This window comes from Mauremys mutica, chromosome 9 (genome assembly GCF_020497125.1).
Source record: "Mauremys mutica isolate MM-2020 ecotype Southern chromosome 9, ASM2049712v1, whole genome shotgun sequence".
Lineage (NCBI taxonomy): Eukaryota > Metazoa > Chordata > Testudines > Geoemydidae > Mauremys > Mauremys mutica.
Genome location: NC_059080.1, coordinates 4,630,826 through 4,658,803, shown reverse-complemented (window position 1 = coordinate 4,658,803; position 27,978 = coordinate 4,630,826). Strand labels below are relative to the sequence as shown.

Below are 27,978 nucleotides of genomic sequence, written 5' to 3'. Positions count from 1 at the left end.
ACGCCTTCGTGTGGAAATGGGGGCCCACGAGTGACGACAGGCACAGCCTGTGCTGAGCAGCGGGCTGGACTAGATCAGTGGCTCTCAAACTTTTTTACTGGTGACCCATTTCGCATAGCAAGCCTCTGAGTGTGACCCCCCCTTATAAATTAAAAACACTTTTTTATATATTTAACAGCATTATAAATGCTGGAGGCAAAGCAGGATTTGAGGTGGAGGTGGACAGCTTGCAACCCCCCCCATGTAATAACCTCATGACCCCCTGAGGGGTCCTGACCCCCAGTTTGAGAACCCCTGGACTAGATGACCTCCTGAGATCTCTTCCAACCCTAATCTATGAAGCTGTCCAGGGCCCTGTTTACAGAGAAATGCAGCCACACTACTGCCATGCTCAGACAGCTCAACTGGCTCCCACATTCATTTGAAGATTAGTAAGTAATTGCCATTTCCTAAAAACTCCTCCATGGATTTGCTCAGCCCTTCTCATCTACTCATCTCATCGATTTAGCAGCTCATCTAGCCCTGGTAATCTCGGTCCCACCTCACTAGGTTCTATTGGAACTGGAGAGGCCTCCTCTTTTGCAGCTTCTGCCATCTAGAACAGCCTTCTTGTACCTTGGCCTCAGTGATTCTCCATCTTATTTCCAAGAACCCATTTTTTTCCTGTCATTTCTAATTTCTCTTTCACTCTGCTTATTTAGCTCTGCAAGCAGTTTTTTGAAACATACCATACAAGACATTGTATCACAATATCCAGATTGAATATTAAGCCGTGTCTACACGAAGTTTCAACCATCAGTGGCCACCCACTGAGGTAGCTGCCCCCAGGGGCGGCTCTAGCAATTTCACCGCCCCAAACACGGTGGCACACCGCGGGGGGGCGCTCTGGCGGTTGCCGGTCCCGCGGCTCCGGTGGACCTCCTGCAGATGTGCCTGCGGAGGGTCCGCTGGTCCCGCAGCTCCAGTGGAGCATCCGCAGGCATGCCTGCGGGAGGTCCACCGGAGCCACGGGACCAGAGGACCCTCCGCAGGCACGCCTGCGGGAGGTCCACTGGAGCCGCCTGCCGCCCGACCGGCGGAGCACCCCCCGCGGCATGCCGCCCCAAGCACGCGCTTGGCGTGCTGGGGCCTGGAGCCGGCCCTGGCTGCCCCAGTGCAAATCCCAGTGTAAGCAGGGAAACTGCTATAAATTATGATTTGCACCAGTGCATTTTAGCCCAGTTTCAAACAGAAATAAACAGCATTGATGCAAATTGCTTATAGCAGTTTATCTTGTTTACACAAGGGGTGCAACTATATTGGTGGCTGGGCACTGATGGTTATAACAGGGACAGGGCCGGCTCCAGGCACCAGCTTCGCAAGCAGGTGCTTGGGGCAGCCACTCCGGAGAGGGGCGGCAGGTCCAGGTATTCGGCGGCAATTTGGCGGAGGGTCCCTCACTCCCGGTCGGAAAGAAGGACCTCCCGCTGAATTGCCGCAGATTGCGATCTCGGGCTTTTTTTTTTGCACGCGCGCTGCTTGGGGCAGCAAAACCCCTGGAGCCGGCCCTGAACAGGGACAAACTCCCAGTAGAGTTCTTGTACCATCATGGTGCCCTAGCCACACATCTACATATGGAACTTCTCACTTTCTTCTATATTTTCTACAATCCATTTAGTGTAAACAACTTTGTGAAATCAGAAAACATCACTATCTTGCTGTTCACATTCTCCAAATATATTTAAACAGCATCAGCCCCAATACCAATGGAGGCAAAGCTATTCATCTCCATTGTGAGGAGCAGCCATTCTGTATGACTGTTTCCTATCACTAACCAGCTTTTTGATCCACGACAATACTTTGCCCTTTACTTTGTCATCAGTTTATCTTCTCTAAATCTTTTATGAGAGCCCTTAGTAAAAAATTTTTGAAAATCCAAGTATATTTTATCCCCTAGGTCTCCAGTACTTACTATTTTATTAGCTTGAATCAAGTCAGGGAGGCATAATTTTGCCTTTGAAAATCAGTATTGGTGTGATCTTATCAAGTAAGCCTTATCCAAGTATTGGACTATTTTATCCTTAGATTCCAAGTATCAAGGTAAGGCTCACCACTATATAATACCAAGAATTGCCCCTGTCTTCTTTTTTTTTAGAGAATAAGTACCCTGTTTATAATTTTGCAGCCTTCTGGAACAACTGTGGGATTTTAAAGATTTATTACATGCTTTAGCTGTGTACCAACTATGGCTGTAGCTGCTTGCACTGGTTGTCTTGGAGTTGACTCAAGGTGAGCAATAGACTACCAATCAAGTATCATTATAATGATACACATAAATTAGTAGAGGTCAACAATATGTAGCAAATCTGATCTACAACGTATAAGCCCTCTGAAGAAAACACTAACGACTTCAACTGGCCCATTCAGGACACTTTCTTGCCTTACTAAGGACAATTGAATAATAAAAATGTAGTCTGGAAGGGACCTTGATAAGTCATCAAGTCCAGCCCCTGTGATGTGGCAGGACTAAGTAAACCTAGACTATTGTTGACAGGTGTTTGTCCAGCCTGTTTTTCAAAATCTTCAATGACAGGATTTCACAACCTCCTTTGGATGCCTATTCCAGAGCTTAATTACCCTTGTAGTTAGAAAGTTTTTCCTAATATCTAATTTAAATCTCCCTTGCTTCAGATTAAGCCCATTATTTCTCGTCCTACCTTCAGTGGACATGGAGAACAATTGAGCACTGTCTTCTTTATAGCCTTTAATGTATCTGAATAGTGTTATTGGGTGCCTCCTCAGTCTTCTTTTCTCAAGACTAAACATTCCCATTTTTTTAACCTTTCTTATAGGTCAGGTTTTCTAAACCTTTTACCATTTTTGTTGTTTGCCTCTGGACTCTTTCCAATTCGTCCGCAACTTTCCTAAAGTGTGGTCCCCAGAGTTGGACACAGTATTACAGCTGAGGCCTCACCAGTGTTGAATAGAGTGGAACAGTTACCTCCCCTGTCTTACATACAACCCTCCTGTTAATACACCCCAGAATTATATTAGCCTTTTTTGCATCTGCATCATATTGTTGACTCATATTCAATTTGTGGTCCACTTATAACTCCCAGATCATTTTCAGCAGTACTAGTGCCTAGGCTCAGTGAAACCAGACTTGCTGATGAATCCCAGCTTGAGGAAGTGGAAGTAGGCTACACCTACTACTGGATTGGCAAGGCCAAGGATGAGCCACGACAGTTGGGGCTAGGGGTCAGCATATGGTCTGACATTGCCCGCAAGTTTGACTCGAGTCGCTCCCCAAGGGAAATGACTGACTTAATGGTACTCTGCATCAACTTACCCAGAGATCAGTATGCCACCATTCATCAGCGCCTACCCACCGACAATGATTCATACAGACAAAATCAAGGAGGCATTTTATGAAAATCTCAGGAGGGTCATCAGAGGGGTGCCACACCAGGACAAACTTGTGCTTGGAGACTTTACTGCTTGTGTGGGAGTTGACTCTGATACATGGAGCAGGGCACAAGACCATCATGGCATTGGAAGGTCAAATTCCAATGGCCAGCTTCTTCCAAGAGTGCCAAGTTCAATCTCACTGTTACCAACCTAGTCTTCCAACAGGCAAACAACTGTCAATCCATTATGTTCTATGAAGCCATCAGCTCACTCCCACAGCATCCTGTCCTGGAGGAGCTGTCCATGGATCCTTCTGTAGACAAGGTTACTGAGGCCCACCTGGTCAGGAAACTCACCAGTCTTTTCAAGACTATATGGGAACACAGTATTGTGCCCCAGAAGTATACAGATGCCTTCATAGTCCATCTATACAAGAGGAAGGGAAGCTGTGACAACCACTGTGAATCTCACTGCTGTCTATAGCAGGAAAGATCCTTGCACTACTTGTCCTCAACAGGCTCGTCTCTCGCCTCGTTAGGGTGAAAGTGTGAAAAATCAGGATGGGGGTGGGAGGTTATAGGTGCCTATATAAGAAAAAGCCCTGAATATCGGGACTATCCCTATGAAATTGGGACATCTGGTCACCCTATGCCTAGTGGACTTGATGCATCCAGAGTCACACTGTGGCTTTCATTTTGGCCATGGCACTATGGAGATTTCTGCAGCCCAACAAATACAAGAGAAGGCTAGTGAACAGAACAAGGACCTGTACATTTTGTTTCTTGACCAAGGCCTTCAACACTGGATTGTGAGGGCCCATGGAAACGTCTTCATAAGTGTGGTTGTCCAGAGAAGATGATTGCTGTCATTTGCTCATTTCATGATGGCACGATGGCTAGGGTGATGGAGTGGGGTGACTCATCAGAAGCCTTCCTTGTAACCAACTGCACCAAACGAGGAAGCATAATGGCTCCAGTCCTCTTTGCCATTGTCTTCGCAGCCTTGCTCTTGTTCACATTGCAGGACTCTAATAGAAGCATACACATTCAGTTTAGATTGGATGGGGGTTGATTCTATCTACAGTGACTCAGAGTCTGATCTCCAGCACAGAAGTCCTTGAGAGATGCCAAATCCCTGGTATTGAGAATATTCTTATCAAGACTCAACTTCACATAGTCTTCATGGAGGTTTCTTGTATACCAAAAGCAGTGTTCTACAGTTAGCTGAGCACAGAAACCTGCTCTAAAGTCAAGTCAACCTCAGATATAAAGACACCTTAAAGGCCAACCTCAAAGCATGAAAGATAGACATCAAAACCTGGAAACACATTGCACTGGACAGACATAGATGAAGAGGTCTGTGCCATGAGGCCTTGTCCTCTTTTGAGGAGTGGTGCATGAGGTCTTTGCAGGAGAAGAGAGCATGTCGTAAGGTCAGCTCCTCAAACCCTCCCCTCAATGATGACTACGTTTGCAAGACATGCAGTTGCATTTGCAAATACAGGACTGGACTCGTTTCCCATGTGAGAAGCTATAAAAACAAATAAATCCAAAACTTAAGTCAGTACTAGCTGAATGCTTTTCTTTTGAAGTGATGGGAGAATCCATCACTGCCTAGCCAGTTGTTCCCTATTTTGTAGTTGTGTATTTGATTTTTCCTTCCTAAATGAAGTACTTTGCACTTTACTGAATTTCATCTTGTTGAATTCAGACCAGTTCTCCAATTTGCCAAGGTTGTTTTGAATTCTAATCGTGTTCCTCCAGAATGCTTGCAACCCCTCCCAGTTTGGTGCCCTCTGCAGATTTTGCAAGCACACTCTCCATGCCATTATCCAAGTCATTAATGAAAATATTGAATAGTTCCAGACCCAAGACTGACCTCTGCAAGACCCCACTAGACATACCCTTCCAGTTTGACAGAGATCCCTTGATAACTACTCTTTGAATACAGTCTTTCAACCAGTTGTGCACTCACCTTATATTAACATCTTGATCACACTTCCCTAGTTTGCTTATGAGAATGTCCTGTGAGACTGTGTCAAAAGCCTGACTAAAATCAAGATATATCACGACTTCTGCTTCCCCCCATCGACTAGGCCAACCCTGTCAAAAAAGAAAATTAGGTTGGTTTGGTGTGATTTATTCTTGACAAATCTATGCTTGCAATTCCTTATAACCCTATCATCCTCCAGATGGTGGTAATTGGAGATATACCAATCTCCTAGAACTGGAAGGGACCTTGAAAGGTCATCGAGTCCAGCCCCCTGCCTTCACTAGCAGGGCCAGTTTTTGCCCCAGATCTCTAAGTGGCCCCCTCAAGGATTGAATTCACAACCCTGGGTTTAGCAGGCCAATGCTCAAACCACTGAGCTATCCCTCCCCATCATGAGAGCTTCTGACCATGGTGCGCCATGGAAGGCTGGCAGGGGAGCCTGCCTGAAGAGGAGAATGGGGGCCCTGATGCTACTTGTATGCATTGGCTTCCAGTGTGAATGCTTGGGCCGGGTCCAGATGTGCTAGAATGGAAGTGATGGTGAAAGTGGCTTTGAGCTGGTCATAGACATGGTGAGTTTCAGGCATCCAAACAAATTTAACAGCCTTACAGAGAAGATTTGTCATGTGAGTTGTTTGCCTTGAGAAGCCAGGAATTAATTGCTGGTAAAAATTTGCAAAGCCCAGAAAGTGCTGTAATTCCCAATGGGACCTGGGCACTGCTCAGCTGTGGATGACCTCCCCCTTCTGGGGGATCCATCTTAATGCCCTTTGGGGAAAGGATATAACCCAAATATTCTGTGAAGAATTGGTCAAAGCCTGGTACATTTTTCCAATTTAATGTACAGACTTTGCTTTCATAGTCTTTCCAGGATTGAACAAATGTGGTAACAATGCTGCTCAGAGTTATTTGAAAACAAAGTATGTCATTAAGATAGATGACTACATACTGGTCCAGGATGTTGAAAGGTTGTGAGAGCATTGGTCCAACAAAATGGCATTACCAAATATTCAAAATGCCTATAGCGGGTTCAAAAGGCAGTCTTCTATTCGTCTTCTGTACTAACATGCGTTAGGTTGAAGGATGAAGAAGCAGTGCACAGCATCCCTGACGAGCAAGAAGTACATGATGATGAACCAGAACACTCCCCGCCCCCCCCTCCCAAAAAAAAGATTTTTGCGGAAAAAAAAATGTGGCTAAATGTTAGAAAAGGTAAGCTGGGTTGCAACATCTGCTCAAAAGTACTGTCTCTTGGAGATATGAGCAGAGATCATGGCTTGAGGATTGTTAAAGCCTGGGCTAATTCTGATATTTCAAGCTATGGGGACAGCAAATTAAAACAAATGAAGTGTCTGAGGAAAAAGATATATGAGCACAAAGTCTCAGAGAGTCACAAAGCTGCAGAAAATATTCAGAGTGAGGCAGAGAAAGATAAATTGACAGCATGTTAAGTGCAAGGGCAGTCACAGCATAGTGAAGCTATGTGCAGAGTATTCCGTACTCTGTTACAAACTGGCGAAACAAAATTATTTGTCCTATGATTTTGAAACAGAAATTGATCTGAAGTTAAACGCACTAAATATGGGGTGAATTTTGCACTGAAACGTTGCCTGCAGTAGCATACAGCAGCACATTGCGGAGGAAATGAAGAAAAAATATCTTGAAATATAATATTTTGTAAGTGCAAAATCACAGTAACGATTGATGAGTCAACTACTTTGAGCCAGGCTTCCACTCTTACCACCTACATACCATTTGCAACAGAGGAAATGGAGCAGCCTGTAAACATGTTTGTTGACCTAACTGAACTTCCAGCCACTGATGCCTCAACCACTGCCAGAATCTTGCTGCTAAAGTTGGCTGCAGTGGGGTTCACAGAGGCTTACTTGAAGGAGCACTTGGTGGCTCTTGCTTGTGATGGAGCTGCAGTCATGCTAGGTCAGAAAAGCAGAGTGGCTACTCTGATACAGTTGTATTTTTCAAAGGTAATTGGCACTGCTCTGTCCACTGATTAAAACTCTCTGTTCATGACATTGTGCAGGATGTTCATGGAGTCAACCACTTTAAAGTGTTTATGGACAAACAAACTGTACTCTCTGTACTATGTCTCCCCTAAAAGTGCAAGGGAACTTCAAGAATGTGCAGCAACTTTGCATGTAGAAATCTTGAAAACTGGGCACATTCTGGAAACATGATGGGTTGCATCAACTAGCCATGCAGTGACAGCAGTCTGGAAGAATTACTGTGCTCGCTTTCTTCACTTCCAGTAGTCTGCAGAAACACAAGGTAAAGAAAAAGACATGTTCAGTAGACTCCAGAATACGTGACCTATACATCATATGTACTCAACCTGGGCATATTTTTCTGATACTCTACAAGAGTTAACGGAACTGTCACTTGAGCTATAGTCCAGGGAAATCAATATCCAAAGTGCACAAGTCAAAATTCTGAGGCAGATTTGTGTTTTTGAGCAGAGAATGCAAGGACCAGGGGAGCAAGAGAGGCTTGTGCAAGAAGCCAAAGCTGTGATGAAATTTCAGGGCATCGCGCTGAACACAAACACAAGGGGCATCACTTCAATCGACCAATCCCAATTCTACGGAAGTTTGGCAAACCAGCTGCAGCATAGGCTCATAGATGAAACAGGTGAGCAACTTGCTGCTGCTGTCAAATCTATATCCTAGGAACTGGCCACAGGATGCCGACATACTCCAAGGAGAATGTGAAGTCCAGGCTCTCTGCTGTAGGTAGAAATTGGATGAGAGAGGGGTAGTATGTGGGTTCAGAGAGTACAAGGACAATGACCAGAAGGCAATGCCAGCTCCCATAAAATCTCTTGTAAAGTGCATCGTGACCCCTTTTGTGATCATCTCTGAAAGTGCAGACCATATCAACGCTACTTTTCATTAGCTTGGTAGGACCACCTCTCACAAAGTTCAATGCTGAGCCATATGTGAGATCCTGGATCGGGAAGGGAAGATACACTGCAACTGATATCAGGAGCAAGGTCAGAGAAGAAAAAATGTATGAAAACAACATGATACAGTTAAGGAGTTTCCTTGAGTAGCTTTTTGTTTGTCTGGTAGTCAGAGAATGGGGGAGGAATGAGGGGGTCCGGGAAATATTCTAAGTTAATTTAATCCCTGATGACGAAGGTCATCAAAAATTGTGGAAAATGCTTGCAGGAAGGCATTCCTATTGATTAACACCAGGCAATCTAGCGCTTCTCTGGTTAGCAAACTAGTCCCACTCTGGCCTGGTTGGTTTAAATTAGCCCTCCAACTACATTAGGAAACCTCCTCCCTTTGCAGGGTAACAAAAAGTCTGGCCAAAGCAAGAGTCCTTTGGACAAAGCCCTTTTCCCAGAGACCATGCAGCCTTTGCTTCTTGATTTCAGGGATGCCCTCCTCTTGATACAGATGGATCAGCGTATATCACCTCAAGGTGGCACTGCTGAATAGAACTGTTTAAAACATAGTATTTCTCCCCCATGGAAAATTTTGATGACAATTTAAAAAAATAAATTTTCCATGGAAATGTTTGATTGTTTTTCACATAAATGAAAATACTGAAATATTTCACCTGTAAACTGAAATACTTCAGTTTGGAAATGCTGCTGGAGTGTCTGATGGAAATTGTAGTTTTGGTGCCTCATGCTTCCATTATCCCTCTATAGGCTGGCCTCCCTGGTCGGCAGGGGCACCGGAGCCTTCCCAAAAGTGGAAGGGCCGGGAGCCACTACCCCCCGCCCAAGGCCCTGCCTCCCTCCCAAACTCCTGAAGCCTCCTCCCTGGCCAAGCCAGAAGCTGGAGTGAGGCCGGGGAGCCGAAAGCAGCACCCTGCTCGCCCAGGGTAGGTGGAGGGACCCAGGCTCCCCACAGCTGCCTGTGTGGCTCTCCCTGACCCGGCTCTGGCACGGGGTGGGGCCTCGGAGCCGCAGCCCAGCCATGATAAGAGCTGTGCGGGCAGCTGTGGGGAGCTGCGGTGGAACCTCCACCTGCCCTGGGGGAGGGGCCTGAGAGCAGCGCCCAGCCTGTGTACCTGCCCCCCGGGACCCTCACCCAGGGCAGGTGGAGGTTCCACCGCGGCTCCCCACAGCTGACCGTGATGTGGCTCTTACCATGGCCAGGCTGGTATGGAGATTTTCCACAGAAAGCAGATACTTTTCATTAAACATTTCATGTGGTCAAAAAAACAGTTTTCCATCAAAAACCAATTTTTATGATAAATTTGTGACCAGCACTATTACTGAAGCATGAGGGAGAGCCCATGTCCTTCCTCTACTGCAAGCTCCAGTCCTGAAACCCTAAACAATGAAGCAGCTGTCCACTCCCGCTTCAAGCATCCTTGTTTCACTCTCTCCCCATTCTCCAAGTTTCTGTGCTATTCCCTAGGTTTGCTTGACTTCCCTGTCTCTTAGGCCTTCTCCCCAGACCTTCCCTGGCTTCTCTGCATAGCCATTCCAGACTTATCCACATAACTCTCCATGGCCACTCTGGTCTCTTCACAGGAGAGTCCCCACCAGCAGCTGTTGCTCTCTCCAGGTTTCTTTGAAGCTCTTTAAAAGCCCCTCCCAGGCCTTTTGGCTGGAAGGAAACAATAGTCAGTCCTGTTTTTCTCATCCGTCCAGCTCTCTCTCTCTTTCTCTCTCTCTCAGGGTGCAAGGGGGAAGGAGCTATTTAATAACCCTCCCCCTTTCTCAAAATGCATTGCTGAGAATGAGTTCTGAGAATTACACTTCAACTTCCATGAGTTCTGAGAATTACACTCCCTAGAATTCCGATGTTCTGGGCTGAAATTAGAACAGTCTCCACTAGGCCTGTACCCTCTCCCTGAAATGGCCACCCATGGAAAGGCCTGTCACTCATAGACAGATGGTATTAGGGAGATGCCACGGACTTATGCTACAGAACAGTGTTGTTGAAGTATTAAAGAGAGATTGGTATCCCTTTTAGAGGGATAAGGTAATATTAGGCACAGAAGTATTCAAAATCAGAACAATTGGTTTTATTCCCAGCATGAGGTACACCTCAGTAAGAAAAGGCACTGATGTCTTTTTAGAAAACCTCCATAATGGGCTGCTGAAACTCCTATAAGAATCTCCATTTTCGTTTTGAAACAACAGAAGGGCTTCTAAGAGCTACCACCCTAAATGGTTAAAGAACAGATATAACCAGGGCTGTTGGGAGAAAGTTGGGGGCCTGGTACATCATGTTCTTTGGGGCCCACCCCCTCCCATTTCACTTTATTTACACAGATGTTACTCGCGTTTTGAGACTGATACAATTGTCCCTCTTTTCTTTCCCTCTCGTCAGCCGTGGATATAACTTCCCATCGCTTTAACACATCTTAATAGAATTTAAAATGCAACATCATCAAACTTCTAAAATAATCCTAGAAAACTAAATAACAATTTTAAAAATAATTATAGCTAATGTTGCTTAGGTGCTGCTCAGTGAGTTAAACATTTGGGTTTTTTAAAGGACATATTTCAGGAGATCTTTTCTTTAATTGCAACCTTAACTGTATTTTAACAAAAAAAAATTGTCATTAAAACCAGACATATAATAAAAGCTTTTCTTCAAGCCATGCATGTTCTTGCACTTAAAGAAAATCAGATATTTAGAAGTGCTGCAAGAGATAACATAAAAAGACTCTTCCACCAGTAGCTGCATATTTGGAAAATATTAACTTTACATTTAATTGCATGGAATTGTTTAAACATTTCTTCATACAAAATTTTGCAATACAAAATGCACTCTTCCAGGTCTTAACCAACTTTAGGGTCCTTTAGCTGCCTTTTTATACAAAATTTTAGGTTAGGAGGAACAAAAGGATGCACTTTTCACGACCTTGGAACCCTGTGACCATTGGGAAATCAAAAGGTTGGTGACACTAAGGAAAACTATTGTCTAGAAAAATAAGCTCTTCAAGGGGCACCAGGAATGCACAATAAAATCCCAGTTGCCTTTGTGTGGCTGTTTATGGCTATGTGTTGGATCATCAAAAAGCTCAACAAAGGCTCGAAACTGAAAAGGAATCTTGGTTTCCAAGAAAATTCAGCATTTCCTCAAAACCAACTAAATTAAAGAGAATGTTTTCAGAAGCCACTGTCTCTTAACATATGAAATGTGTAAATCCAAGGTAAATAAAATCCTAATTGCTACTCTGTGGGAATCACAGAGGTAGATTAAATAAGCGCTTCTAGCAAATAGGAGCAGATGGGAATAACTTGGTTTGTCAAGAATGGAGGATTTACAGAATTCATCATCTCGTATCTCTGTCCTTACTAGTACCCTAGGAGCTTAATTACTGAATGAGTTCTTCTTTGACCTGAAAACATTTCAAATACAAAAAGAGAGACCAGCCCTGAAAATCTTGATCAGGCAAAGCTGCCACTGAAGCCAATGGCATTTTTTTTCATAGAGGACTGCAAAATTGGACCCAAGAAGCAGTAATGTGGAACAAGAGCCATACTTAAAAAAAAAATTGGTGTGATTCCCACCTTACATTTTCATAGAATAAGCCACCGTTTTGTGTAGTTGCAAAATATGTTAGTAGGTGTTGTCATTTTGCAAATCTTACAGTGTAATCTGCCAAAATTGTTTCTCAAGGGTCTTATCCAAATTCTGTTGAAGTCAATGGAAGGAAATACTCACACTCCTATTGATTTCAGTGGGCTTTGGATCAGACACCATATGCTTAAAGGGACATTACCAGGTAGTTTATGCATCAAATTTAGGTTTCTGTTTAAATTAAGCAAAAATCTATTACTGGAAATGTTTACAGCTAAAAATGTTAAATTAAAGCAGTTTTATTTGGATATAAGCAGTCCTCTACAGCTTTATCAGCTAGTTCACTAGTTGTAGGAAGTGAAAATTATGGGATGCTGTAAGCAAAAGTGAAACTGACTAGTCTCTTCACAGTTTCAAAGCCTAGTGAAGTAATAGCAAAAAAGTAAACAAAAGTATATTTGGTGGAAAGTAGTTATAAAATATTTTAGTTTTACATAATAGGATGACATGGAAAAATATTTTTTGAAACACATGATTTAAAACCTGATAGTTTCCCTTTAAACAACATAGATGTAATCATAACAATTAAAAAGAATACACAAAAATAATGTATGGCCATTTTAATTTTATTTCTGAGGAACAATGCCAAGGAAAAGACATTGCAAAAAACACATAAATTCTGCTGTAATTTTTTACCATCTCTGCAGAAACAAGTAAAACCACTAGTTTAAAGGCAAAATCCATACCCCTGTCCTGGAAACAGGAAATCTTTGTATTTCTGATGGCGGTAATTCTTCTGTTGCAGATTATGGAATGGCATAATATTTATTTGGCAATCCATTTAACAGTATACAAAACTGGTTGAACTGATTATGGAAAACAGAAGAAATAACATGAAAGTACAGTCTACCATGATTAATGAAAACTTAGTAATAATACCCATAAATGACTTATTAAGCAACTGGACACTTTATTCTGGTTTGGCAGGCAAAAAATTTATTAAAGAAGAACTGTGCTTACACCTTTTGCTAGCCATCTTTTCAGATAGTGGTTTAGTAGATTTAATATACTTCCCATCTAAGCAGAGAAAAAGTTTATAGAGAATTCTATGTAATCTTGCTAGAAAAGGTAAGGAAAAGATAAAGAATGGAAATACTCCTGAAGGATGACACAGTTTTCTCACATTTAATCAAGAGTTGATGCTACTGAGGTCAAAAGGAAATTGCAAACACAGGCAAATCTTAAGGGAAATTTTCAAGTTAAAATTCTTATTAATCTCACTGAGTGTTCAACCTTCATAGAGTTCTGCTCTTTCCGATCAGTGCTGAGAGAAGCCATTCATCTTCTAGGCAAGTTAAGCATCTTCATAAAATGCAGTGAGCCACAGCAATGATCAACACTTTCTACTACAGACAACCAACAACAAGGATTTAAAAGAAGCAGCATCATTTAAATGACCACATTTTCTAGGGGGGGAACAATCAAAAGAAAAAAACAAAAAAGAAAGGCATATTGGTTTAATATTTACATTGCAAATATGTTTAAGAAACAGTATCACTGATTACACTGAACTTTTAAATGGTACAGAAGTTTATTTAGAAAGTCTTATTTCAGAATTCTCATTTCAGTTACATATGGGAGCATATATGGTGATTTTTAAGATATGGCTATATTAATTGTATTCTTGCAATTTGCCTTTACATCTCACACCTTTCCTTTTTTTCAGGTTTTTAGTCAGACCAGAAAAATTCTAATACAGAGATACATGACTGTAAATATATTTAAATTACTAATGGAAATTTTTGGTGCCTTTTATATACAATTCTAGGTTCATTATAACAAAAGGATGCACTCTGCACGACCTTGGGAGCCTTTGACCATTGGGAAATCAAAAGGGTGGTGACACTAAGGAAAACTATTGTCCAGAAAAATAAGCCTCTCCAAGGGGCACCAAGAATCCACAATAAAATCCCTGTTTCCAAGAAAATTCAGGCATTTCCATCAAAAAAGACTGGTAAGATAAATAGAATGTCCTCATAAGCCACAGATTCTTAATAATACAAAATGTCTAAGTCCATGGTAAACAAAAACCTAACATCTACTAACTCAAGCTTCTCAAGACCTAGGTCATGACCCAGTGCCTAGCCACAAGATACCTCAAAAGCATTTCTTTACTGAAACGGTGAGGAGTTTGTTTTGTATAATATATATTCCAGCTAGAGTTTCATTCCTGTGCAGGATCCATAAAATCTTATGATTTGCTATAAACTTATTCACAACTATGCTAAGTATGATTTCATTGCTAATAATTGCTGCTGCCATTATCTTTAAGTAGTGTTAAAATGTTTTATGAGGCATTCAAGATCATCAGGAACTGTAATTTGCTAAATTTAATAATGAATATTTCATTTTAAATTATTTTTTCTTAATTCTTTTAAGCTCCTTCTAATGATTGCTTGAAAGAAAACAAAATGTTGCCAATCAACTGAAATATTAGAACATGGTATATTTTCTAAGTATAAAGTTTGACGGTTATAATTTAGTATTTTGCAGAATGTATGACATTTTCAGTTTGGGTCACCCCTCTAATACTAACCTAACATTCTTCTGTCTGAATCGTGTAGAAGGCAGAAGTCAACAAATCCTTCCCTTTATTTTTACAAGGCATGCAAACATTGCAGCTATTGAGTATCATGTTTTTGAGACTCAGTACTGCCAAGAATTAATCTGTAGTTGCTGGAATATTAACTTTACTCACCTGATGAATCCCATCTTTACTCACCTACATAAAGTTACTTATGTGTTTAAGTGTTTGCAGGACTGGTCCAGAGTGTCCATGAGATTCTAAGGAAAAACTATTCTCATATGACTTTTCTTCATTAACTACATTACTTAAGAGAAATACATAATCGTAAGACTTGCAAGTGAGTTGATTTGTTTATTAATTCTAGTGAGCAGTAACTCTCACTAGGTAACATTACTTCTTCTAAGGAACTCATACATTTGGAATAATCGTTATCCACTATTTTATCCACTGAAGTATAAAAGGGCAAAATCTTATATTTAAAAAAAATAATTTTATACTATGTATCTGTGTTTGTTTCAGTGGTTGAAATGTAATCAAATGTTTTTTTAAACCATTTTTGCAAAGTTTCATAACTTCCATATGCTACTTGCAGCTTAGCTTTGGCTAGCCGCATCCAGCTTATTTTTAACTATGAACAGAAACGAATTTAGTATATTGTAAGTAGGACCCATCTTTAACAATCCCTGGAATTTACATTGTCTTTGTTGTATACCACTTAAATTAAAAGCTACCTTTTTATGCAAATAAATCCCATCACTCCAGTCCTATTTGGGTTAACAAGGTTATCATGTACAAGTTTTTATTAGTTTTAAAATAAGATAGGCAGATTTATTAATACAAAATGGATGAAATTCATACAAGCGCTGAGGGGCTGCCCAAGACCATCTTCACAACTAAAGTCTCGGGATAGGGCTGTGCGGGGAGTGATTGGATGCCAATCTCTCCATCAGATGGAGGCGGTTCTGTACCCTCTGAATACTGAGCAGGGGGACTCCGCACCAACCCTGAACAGATCAGCACAGGCTACAGGAGTGCACTGTATCTGAACTTACATGGGCCCAGTGGCTGGGGACCCCTACCCAAGGAGATGCAGAGGAGTGGTAGCCTCTGTTCCAGACAATAGTTGTAACTATCTGCTGCAGAGGTGCTGTACTCTGCAGCCCTGCAGCATGTTCACAGTTTGGAGGTTGAACTCCAACGCCCATATTGCTCATGGAGTTCCATGTACCCCAGCTTTGTGGGAATCCTTTCGGCACCAAGAGCTTATATCCAAAATGTTTTCTCCTGATGTATTTACTAAGAGAAAAAAGGCTGAATGTCACTTAACGATTGGAATGCTTTGCACTTTTTTCTTAATGATGCACTCACCCTCCTTGTAGCATGGCTCAGAACATGACTTTGAAGCCCACCCGCTGAAGTTCCCATCTATTGAGACAACTTCTACAGGCAGCAGGACAATTTCATCCTACTTTCCTAAATTAGAGATTGTGTCACTTTACATAGAAAACCAAAACAGCCTCTCCTGTTGCAGAGGAAGGTGATAATTTCCACTAACAAAATAAATCTGAATCTTTGGATGTCAATTTCCATCTCTGTGTTCAGGCTGGGCTAAAACTGTGGACCTTATTATGTAAAGAAAGGAAATTTTTCAGTAGGCACAGATAAAATGTTCCTATTCTTCATTGTGCTAATGTGGCCGAGGCGTAGTAGGGCACAGTCTAGAACAAGTAGCCAAGTGCACTCAGGTGGCTGGGTAGCTGGCAAGTCAATCCATTTCAGAGGCAGCTTAAGGCAATGGTCTGAGTTCTCACAGGGCTCAGTAGCCAGAAGATCCAATCCAAGGGGCCAAGTCAAGGATTGGGGAGGCAAGACAGCAGTGCCAGGTATTCTGGAGAGCAACCAGCAGGCTTGGGTCTGTAACTCAGGCCTGGTCTACACTAGGATCTTAAATCGAATTTAGCAGCGTTAATTCGAACTAATCGCTCAACCGTCCACACCAGGAAGCCATTTAATTCGAACTAGGGGGCTCCTTAGTTCGAATTTGGTACTCCACCCCGACAGGTGGAGTAACGCTAAATTCGTACTTGCTAGCTCGAATTAGGCTAGGTGTGGATGCAAATCGAACTTAGTAGCTCCGGGAGCTATCCCACAGTGCACCACTCTGTTGACGCTCTGGACAGCAGTCGGAGCTTGGATTCTCTGACCAGCCACACAGGAAATGCCCCGGGGAAATTTGAATTCCTTTTCCTGTCTGGGCACTTTGAATCTGACGTCCTGGCTGGACATCGGGGCGAGCTCCGCAGCACCTGCAACGATGCAGAGCTCTCCAGCAGAGGAGTCAGCCCAATGCAAGAATAGAAAGAGATCCCCAGCATGGACAGACCGGGAAGTCCAGGATCTGATCGCTGTGTGGGGCGAGGAGTCTGTGCTGTCGGAGCTGCGCTCCAACAAGCGTAATGCAAAGACCTTCGAGAAGGTCTCCCAAGCCATGACACAGAAAGGATACAGCCGGGATGCGATGCAGTGCCGCGTGAAAGTCAAGGACCTGAGGCAAGGCTATCAAAAAGTCAGAGCGGCAAACGGACGCTCCGGAGCACAGCCCCAGACATGCCGCTTCTACGAGGCACTGCATGCCATTCTCGGTGGGTCTGCCACCACTGTCCCACCACTGACCGTGGACTCAGTGGATGGCATAGTGAGCCAGGACAGTTCCTACTCGATGTTCGCCGATGGGCAAGACGACGAAGGGTCCGTGGAGGAAGGCGCAGGCGACAGCGAACACAATGCCGCTTTCCCTGACAGCCAGGATCTGTTCCTCACCCTCACAGAGATCCCCTACCAACCCTCACCGGCCGTGAACCCGGACTCAGAGTCAGGGGAAGGATCAGGCAGTAAGTCGTATAAACAAGAAAATATTTATTTGCTCGAAAACATGTATACCAAAAATATAAATTCTATCTATAAATACTATATCTAAAAGTTTTTAAAGGGAAACTAAACGAACAGTAGGTCTACACAGATTGGGATGGAACAATAGTCCTCCATGGACAATTCCACAAATGCTTCAAACAGTTCCTCAAATACCCTCCGCAGGAGGTTTCGAGGAAGAGGTGCCCTATTTGGTCCTCCGGTGAAGCTCACTCTTCCACGCCACGACATCCTCAGATACAGGGGAACCATCGCCTCTACCAGCATGGCCGCGTAGGGTCCCGGTCGGTGAAGTGCTTCCCTTAACATCCTTTCTTTCTGCACTCGAGAGACACGCCTCAGGGTAATCTCGTTACTGAAGTGCTGCATCTAATTAGGGCAATTAGCGAATAGTTACTGTTCTTAATGGTTTACTTATACTTTGCATAACAAAGCCCCGCGCTTAGCAGCCACGTGCTGTAGGCCACACAGGAAAAGCATACATTGATCTTTCCCCTGCAGTGTCGGGAGTGGCTGCAAAAGGGTCATAGTATCTGATTTCCAGATTGCCGTTAGCACGACGGCACAGCTATCCGTTAACTGATAAGCATAATGTACTGTAAGGCTTACCAGGACTCTCTGCTAGAGGGATTCTGCTCTCTCTCCCGACTTCTCCGCTCTCCTGTGCAATGGCGCAGCCAATCAGAGCGTAGGCCAAAATGTTGTGCTTCTCTGGAGACCACGTGACACTTGTTGTCCGGTACGGTCTTCTTCATGGAAATTGACTAGACGGTGTTCACTGTTCGCGAAAATGTATCTGTACAAGGAAATCACTAACTTTCCCCATCACACAGCTTCGGGTCCTTCCCGGACTGCCCCGGCATCCCCCTCGCAGAGACTGGCAATGATTAGACGGCGAAAGAAGAAGACTAGGGACGACATGTTCGCTGAACTGATGGTCTGCTCCCGAGCAGAGGCTGCAGAGCAGAAACACTGGAGGGAGACCCTATGTGAGCAGCATCGCACACTCATGGAACGTGAGGATAGGTGGCGGCAGGAAGACCAGCAGACCACCCAAACGCTACTTGGTCTCATGAAGGAACAAACGGACACGCTTCGTCGCCTTGTTGATGTCCTGCAGGACCGCAGGCTGGAGGACAGGGCCCCCCTGCAGTGTCTCTGCAATCGCCCTCACCAGCCAAGAAGTCCTGGCCCCCCCTCACCCAAAAGTACAAGACGGAGGGGTGGTAGAGGACGTGAGAACTGTCACTGAACCAGAGCAGAGCGGCCGTGTACCCCGCACTTCTCACGTTAGAAATTTGTAGAAGTGCTTCCCTTATAGGCTCAGCCAGTCCCAAATCCAAGGTTCATCCCCCCACTGTTTATTAGATTAATAAAAGCTGTTTGCTGTTAATCACTGTTTCCGTCATGTCTTTCCTGTCAGAGGATTTTTCGGTGTATGGGGTGGACAGGGGTTTCATACTTGCACGGTATAGCCTACAGTACCAGGGTACAGACTTGGGGAAAGGATCAACTGCGGGGCACACACACACTGCAGTCAGTAGGCACCAGGGTCATTCTGTGTTGTGTATGCTGCCCCTGTTCATTTCGTAATGTGTATAATTGTCCAGGGTCCTAGCGCCTGTCACGCCATTACTGTGAAGGCAGGCTGCCCTTACGATGCACTTGCAACGGATCCACGAGCCTATCCGCTGCCCTGAGCCCCAACAAGAGCCCTCATCCACGGACAGATAGTCACCCTTCTCCCACACCCATCACCCCTTCCCACGCAGAAACCCGCAGCCCACTGCCGTCATCCAAACCCCTATGCAAAGAAGGCACCACTCGCCCCTTCCTGCAAACCCTCCCCTTCATGCAGAACCACTGTCATCCGTCCCCCACCCCAGAGACCTATGTAGGAGCAGGAGGATGTCAGTCCTCTATGGAGGAAGCGGTCTGTACGTCAGTGCACACCGTGCCCAGCACAGTATGCGTCCATGTCTCAACACCAGAACAGAAATGCAAAGTAAAAGAAAGATTTATTAATAATGAGTGTAACAATTACTTTGCTTAAAAACGTGCTTTGGAAGTGGGGGAAACTTGGAGAACAAGGCATGTAGCCGCAGATCCAAATCGACACAAACTGACACAGGCCCAGGGTCAGTTTCTCTTGAAAGCAAGTGGAGAGTCATAGGTTACCCTGATCTCCGAGGAAACTTGCTTTCAAAGCCTCCCGGATACAGAGCGCTTCCCGCTGGGATATTCTCTCGGCACGGGTGTCTGGCTGAGCGTAAACTGCAGCCAGGCGATTTGCCTCAACCTCCCATCCGGACAAAAAGGCCTCGCCCTTGCTCTCACACAGATTGTGCAGCACACAGCAAGCAGCAATAACTACGGGGATATTCTTTTCGCTGATGTCCGAGCGAGTGAGTAAGCTCCGCCATCTCCCCTTGAGACGTCCGAAAGCACACTCCACCACCATTCTGCACTTGCTTAGCCGGTAGTTGAAGAGTTCCTTCTCACTGTCCAGGGCGCCTGTATAGGGCTTCATGAGCCAGGGCATTAGCGGGTAGGCTGGGTCCCCGAGGATCACTGTAGGCATCTGCACATCCCCAACCGTTATTTTGTGGTCCGGGAAGAAAGTACCTGCCTGGAGGAGTCTAAAGAGACCAGAGCTCCTGAACACACGCGCGTCATGAACCTTGCCCGCCCACCCGACGTTGATGTTGGTAAAACGTCCCCTATGGTCCACTAGTCCTTGCAGCACCATGGAAAAGTAGCCCTTTCGGTTAATGTACTCGCTGGCCTGGTGGGCCGGTGCCAGGATAGGGATGTGAGTCCCATCTATAGCCCCACCGCAGTTTGGGAATCCCATCGCGGCGAAGCCGTCTATGATGACCTGAACGTTTCCCAGGTTCACTACCTTTGAGAGCAGTTGCTCAACGATTGCGTGGGCTACTTGCATCACAGCAACCCCCACGGTAGATTTGCCCACGCCAAAGTGGTTCGCTACTGACCGGTAGCTGTCTGGCGTGGCAAGTTTCCAGAGGGCTATGGCCACTCGCTTCTGCACACTCAGGGCTGCTCGCATCCGGGTGTCCTGGCGCTTCAGGGCAGGGGCCAGCAAGTCACAGAGTTCAAGGAAAGTGCCCTTACGCATCCTGAAGTTTCGCAGCCACTCTGTGTCATCCCAGACCTGCAGCACTATGCGGTCCCACCAGTCCGTGCTTGTTTCCCGGGCCCAGAATCGCCGTTCCACACCATGAACTTGACCCATTGCCACCATGATCTCCACTGCCCGGCGTACCCTGCTTTCTGAGAGGTCTGCGCCACTCTCCTCACCGCGCTGCCGGAGCCTCCTCGCCCGATTTCTCAGTAGCTGACTGTTGCACAGGTGGACGATAAGGTGCGAGGAGTTGACAACGGCCATAAGTGCAGCGATGATCGCAGCGGGCTCCATGCTCGCAGTGCTGTGGCGTCCGCGCTGTAACCGACCAGAAAAGTGCGCGAACAGATTTCCCGCCGGCGCTTTCAGGGAGGGAGGGCGTTTGTAAGTGACGGTTGAATGATGACAGTTACCCAAAACCACCCTCGACACATTTTTCCCCCAGCAGGCATTGCGAGCTCTACCCAGCATTCCAATGGGCAGCGGGGAGTGCGGGAACTGTGGGATAGCTTCCCACAGTGCACCGCTTCCAAAGTCGACGCTGGCCCCGTGAATGTGGACTCAGAAATTCGAATTAGTGTATTTAGTATGGATACACAAATTCGACTTCATAAGGTCGAATCCACAAATTCGAACTAAGTTGATTCGAAATAGTCTTGTAGTGTAGACAAGGCCTCAGATAGCATCCTCTTCCTACTGAGACCTTTGTATTGTCCAGGTACTCAATGAGAGTGCTGCCTGTCCATCCAATCAGGGGCCTTTAGCACAACGGCTGTTGGTCAGAGGCACCAGTCTGATGCAGCGGCTAAGGCTGCTGCCTATGGGCCTGGGTTCAAGACCAGTGTCCTGACAACTAAGGTCCACAGATTTGTTATTGTGGGATTCTTATAGCAGCATTGCTCCAGGGTGGAAAGCAGGCTTATCCTTTAATTATGGACATCCAGAAATGTGGCAAAATGTATACACGTCATCTTCTCCTTACTGGAGTACAGACAACACTTCTACTGACAAATAGTGTTGTTGAACACTAAGATTGAGATTCTGTGCTATGCCTCTAAGCCCAAAGGGAGGGCATAAGGTAGCCTCAAGCCATTTTTGTGCCCTCCTGTCCTGATCCTGTGCTGCTCTGAGGCCTGGAGAAGCCCCCGGTGAAATTCCAATAGCCCTCGAGAGGGCAAGTCTATTTGTTATGGCTGCCCTATGAGCCAAGCACTAACCAAAATCTATGAGCATTGGATGCTTGCCCCATCATCCAACATCCCCCTCATGCCCCCAGCATGCCCCCTGTGCTGGGGCTTGCAAGCGGGACCACTGGAGGGCAGCCTCATGGCTGTCTTTTAATATCTGCACCAAGGCAATGCTCTCCTGGCCAGATATGGGGCTTTGAGGGCTGCTTTACACTGCTCTGTCCCTCTGACCTGGTGTAAAGGGGCCAAAGTGGAGGTGAAGATCTTGTCCTAGATGACCAATCTGTAGAATGTTGTGAATGTATGTAGATGTAAGCTGTCATGGGATAAAAGGGAAGGTCCTTTCATGGATTGAGAACTGGTTAAAAAACAGGGAACAAAGGGTAGGAATTAATGGTAAACTCTCAGAATGGAGATGGGAAACTAGTGGTGTTCCCCAATGGTTGGTCCTAGGACTAATCCTATTCAATTTATTCATAAATGATCTGGAGAAAGGGGTAAACAGTGAGGTGGCAAAGTTTGCAGATGATACTAAACTGCTCAAGATAGTTAAGACCAAAGCAGATTGTGAAGAACTTCAAAAAGATCTCACAAAACTAAGTGATTGGGCAACAAAATGGCAAATGAAATTTAATGTGGATAAATGTAAAGTAATGCACATTGGAAAAAATAACCCCAACTATACATACAATATGATGGGGGCTAATTTAGCTACAACGAGTCAGGAAAAAGATCTTGGAGTCATCGTGGATAGTTCTCTGAAGATGTCCACGCAGTGTGCAGAGGCGGTCAAAAAAGCAAACAGAATGTTAGGAATCATTAAAAAGGGGATAGAGAATAAAACTGAGAATATAGTATTGCCCTTATATAAATCCATATGAATACTGTGTACATATGTGGTCTCCTCACCTCAAAAAAGATATTCTAGCACTAGAAAAGATTCAGAAAAGGGCAACTAAAATGATTAGGGGTTTGGAGAGGGTCCCATACGAGGAAAGATTAAAGAGGCTAGGACTCTTCAGCTTGAAAAAGAGAAGACTAAGGGGGGACATGATAGAGGTATATAAAATCATGAGTGATGTTGAGAAAGTGGATAAGGAAAAGTTATTTACTTATTCCCATAATACAAGAACTAGGGGTCACCAAATGAAATTAATAGGCAGCAGGTTTAAAACAAATAAAAGGAAGTTCTTCTTCACGCAGCGCACAGTCAACTTGTGGAACTCCTTACCTGAGGAGGTTGTGAAGGCTAGGACTATAACAATGTTTAAAAGGGAACTGGATAAATTCATGGTGGCTAAGTCCATAAATGGCTATTAGCCAGGATGGGTAAGAATGGTGTCCCTAGCCTCTGTTCGTCAGAGGATGGAGATGGATGGCAGGAGAGAGATCACTTGATCATTGCCTGTTAGATTCACTCCCTCTGGGGCACCTGGCATTGGCCACTGTCAGTAGACAGATACTGGGCTAGATGGACCTTTGGTCTGACCCGGTACGGCCATTCTTATGTTCTTATGGCTATGTGTCTACCTTGCAGGTCTCCTTCTAGGCTTGCATCCGAAGAAGTGGGTTTTCACCCACGAAAGCTCCTGCTGCAAAACGTCTGTTAGTCTATAAGGTGCCACAGGATTCTTTGCTGCTTCTAGGAGATGTGACTTCTCTGTCCTTGAGATTGTCAGTGCTCTTAGAGAATGAGCTCTGATGTTTGACAGAAATAAGGTCCCAGAAATGCTCCATATGCCATATGATCCATCTACAAGTACATACTTGTGACCTATAGTCAAGTAGGTGGTTATTGGTTAATCTTTCACGTCACTCTTTATGTAAGACAGCCTAACATTTTGCATACAAAAGCCTGATTCTGCAAACGCTTGCGCATATGCTTAACTTTACACACTGTGAGTCTTCCCATTTAGTCCCATCGACATCAATTTAAAGTTAAGCCCGTGTAAATCTGTGCTGAACTGGGACCAGCCTAGCCTTCCTGAGGCTGCAAACACCCAGTGTGCTGAGTAGTCAGTGGGGCTACTCACGGATGTAAAGTTAATCATGTGTTTAAGTGTTTGCAGGATCAAGGCTCTACCAGAGCCTGCCTTTGTACTGCAGTTTGCTTTTATGGAAAGCACTATTGCTACCCAAGAGAAAGAGTTTTACTACATTATATAGCCCTCATTTAAGTAAATTGCAGATTTAAAAGCCAGAGTGCCTAATTCATTTAGAAGTTTTGATCATAATTTGGAATATTTTCTATTTTTTATACCAAAATACATTCTTACAAAATGTATATATCTATATTTACACATTTATACAAAACCTAAAGAAAAATCAGAACATACACCATTAAATACCACAATTAGTTTTTGCAGCTGAGTAAATATTATATATTACAAAATATATAATTAAGAAGTAATACTTGAGGTAAATATACATATAATAGACCAGGGGTTAGCAACCTTTCAGAAGTGGTGTGCCGAGTCTTCATTTATTCACTCTAATTTAAGGTTTCACGTGCCAGTAATACATTTTAACGTTTTTAGAAGGTCTCTTTCTATAAATCTATAATATATAACTAAACTATTGTTGTGTCTAAAGTAAATAAGGTTTAAAAAATGTTTAAGAAGCTTCATTTAAAATTAAATAAAAATGCAGAGCCCCCCGGATCAGTGGCCAGGACCCGGGCAGTGTGAGTGCCACTGAAAATCAGCTCGCGTGCTGCCTTTGGCATGTGTGCCATAGGTTGCCTACCCCTGTAATAGACTATTAGTTATTATATGCAGCATTGTTGTAGCCATGTCGGTCCCAGGATACTAGAGAGACAAGGTGGGTAAGGTAATATCTTTTACTGGAGCTACTTCTGCTGGTCAGAGACGAGCTTTGGAGCTCACACAGAGCTCTTCTTCAGGTCAGGACCAAAAAACAAACACGAAACCTTTTGATAAGAAAAATAATTCTCAAACCATGAGATGCTATACAAATGCATGAAAGACTATGGTTTGTAGTTTAGAGAGGTATAGTCAATGAAGTAGAAAAATAAATAACATGGATGAAAATATATTTAAAATGGAGACATTAGCTTATCTATTCAGAATCCAAAAGAGAAAACACAGGGCTTGATGCTGCATTCCTTGTGCATCCAAAACTCTAACTGGCTTCAGCAGGATATTTGAATCTGTGAGGAATTCAGGACCTGCTCTACATGGGATGTATTTCCAAGCATAGAAATTCAACAGAGTCCTATCCTGCAAAGGCAACATGAGTAATTTAGTCATGAGCATAGTAGTATCTTAACTGGGGCCATTCACATACCCATTTGCAAGATTTATCCCATGACAGTCTGTATCCCCACATGTCTTAATCCTGTGTGGGTCTGAGGTCCCTTGACCCCTGCACCTCCCAAAGTCAGTGGGAATTAAGTGCTCTCAGAGCCTTGCAGAATCAGCCCCTATAGCAACCATATTTCCATGAAAGAGCAGTACAGAACCCCCTAGAAAAGAATATAGAATACAGAATAGAACTCAGGATTACAGAGAGCTGCATGCAGATTTCTAACTCTGCTGAGGTACATTCTGCCAAACTAAGAAAATAAATACAGGAAAAAATAGTGTTTTCATGCCTACCATTTCAATTTTGCTTTCATAAACATACATATAATAAACTTACCAAAGATAATGGCTAAAAATAATGGCTAAAAATTAATATGTGAAAATGCTTTAAGGCATATCAGATATGTATCAAGTGTTATATTACATACTGTAGCAATCAATAGTATAAAAATTCAGTCTAAAACTAGAAATGAACTCCACATTACTATGTATAAATTTAGATTGTTTTTCAATTCAAATAAAGAACATCCTTTGCATTTAGATTAATTTTATTTAGTAAAATTAAGATTGTATTGTTCCTTAGAGAGATAATAATTCACTTTGTAAAAAATTCCAGGTAACTTGTATGTTAGTAGTATATCATTTTATCCCTAATTTTTGCTATTTTAAATAGCTTGGTCTACAAACAGAGTAAACTAGAGTAGATGAAATAGCAAGACAAAAATAATAAATTAACAATTAAAAGACAAATACAAATTTAAAACCTGTAATACAAAAATTAAACGGTAACTTCATTCAGTATTTCATAGAGATTTGTACAAAATATATGTTAATATATTAAATTGCTCAGAAGTCTAAACATGATTTAATGCTTTTAATTTTTAATTGACACTTACGAAAATTTTGAATTATAATCCCAAAATATTTGTTTTTACCTGTCCTTGCAAAGGGAAAAGTTATTTGATTCTTAATCAGTTGCAACTAAATATTGTTTTAAAACAAGATAAATTCGGCAGGACATGATACCTCAGCCATAGTTTACAAGAATAATTCATACTGTATAGAAGGTGCAAGAGTCCAAATATGATGTTACTCCCCTGGGCCCCGATCCCACGAAGGCTTACGCACACACTTAGCTTTATTAAGCACTGTGGGTGAAATCCTGGCCCTTCTGACTTCAATGTGACTACTCCCAGTTTGTAAAATTTAAGCATGTGTAAATCTTCACAGGATCAGGGTCATGTTTTAGATATGTTTGAACATGTTTTGGGGACAATGGTTAAAGTAGTAATTCCAACAGTGTTTTAATTTTGTTTTTGTGATAAGATGCCCCTTGTTGGATCCTCCTTTCCAAAAGTAGAATTAAATCTGAGACTATAAAATAATCTGGTTTTCTACGCATTGCTCTTACGTGTTAGTCCTACAATCTTAGAAGAAGTCCTTTGTTTAACTTGTACATATTCTTAGTTTTAAGAAGCAAAGTAGATTCCAGTCACTTGACAAAAACATAGTCTCTTCTTATCAGAACAAATATGTATCTAAGTGTAGTTTGATTTGAAAGATGATTTGCTTATTCACAGATATTAATCCCAGCTATTTACATTGTTTCTAGTTTTCACTTCTTTTCTTTTGTGCATCTGGATAGTTCAACACATTGCAGTGAGCATTTCTCAGAAGGTCAGAAAATAGTATTAATTCTTGAAGGAAAGAGAAGTGGAGGAGACAGTCCAAGGGAATCTTGAACCTAGCAGTTAGGCTATGAATCAGTAACCAAGCTGAGACAGAACACAGGAAACTATCTGTAACACTGAAAAGAAAAAAGAGCACTGAAAAAAAGTAATATTGCCCTATGTTCTTCTCTGCGTGTGTGTAGGTATATAGCTAAATTATATAAAATGCCAAGTTTCTGTATATCCGATACAAGGAAAATAATTAAACCTAATATATTCACAATAAATTCTGAATATAATATATAAGTAAACATTACCACCATGTATACAATTTAATGCCTCACTTAATCTTCACAATTGTTTTCTTAATTTAGGACAAAATATTACTATGGTAAATAATGTGTTTTACTAATGTAACTATTGTGTGCAATAATCTATAAATCATATGTGCATTTGAAAACGCCGTCCACAAAGTGAATAACTTTCTTCTCAACTAATTTACACAGCCTGAATACTATCAGTGGACAAAGCTTTATATTAAATAGTCTTCACAGACATTTTCTGTGATTTTTACATTTTTGTAGTATGTGATATATTTGCAATACTAGTGGATTCCATTCCAAAAAGAAAAGTTAAAATTTAGCAAAAGGGTGTAAAAATAATGTTAATACCATTTAACCTTATCTGTGCAACATTTTCATATGGATTTATTTCACTGTCTCTAGTCTGTTTGTTGAAAGTATAACTTATTTTTTAACTGACAGAAAACAGAGATGCGTAATCCTTTTTCAGTATTGTGCAAAGCCAGTTGTTCTTATATATTTTCTTCTTTTTGTGTCACTTGGAAGAAGAATAACATTATGAGAGCAACAAATGTTCCATAGAAAATAATTTCAGATATTAATGCAGAGCATATGCTACATGCTATTTGTATGTATTATGTAAAAAATAAATACTTTTGTTGGATACTTTCTCTGTGGTGTGTGTCCTTCTTAACAATATTTACCTGCTACAAGTTTTTAAAAATGATATTTGACCTAGTTACAATGATTCAGGTTATACTTAATCTATATTTAATTTTTAGATGATTTCTAGAATAAATTTGTTGAACATACTCGTTAATTTATGAAGTTTTGTGATATGTTCATATTTTGCATTATTGTATTTATATATTACTCTATTTATGTTGATGTACTCATAAAATAACAAATAAATATGCCCTTGGGTATGTGTTACATTACTGA

At 42.7% G+C, this 27,978-nt stretch overlaps 1 long non-coding RNA gene across 1 annotated transcript; it reads left to right on the top strand.

Annotated features, from left to right (window-relative positions):
* The first annotated feature begins 271 nt into the window (after positions 1-271).
* On the top strand, positions 272-27,739 carry LOC123376875. The gene is made up of 4 exons (XR_006581978.1): positions 272-431; positions 13,723-13,908; positions 14,704-14,818; positions 26,677-27,739. It is a non-coding gene; the product is annotated as an uncharacterized LOC123376875 (long non-coding RNA).
* Positions 27,740-27,978: the final 239 nt, after the last annotated feature.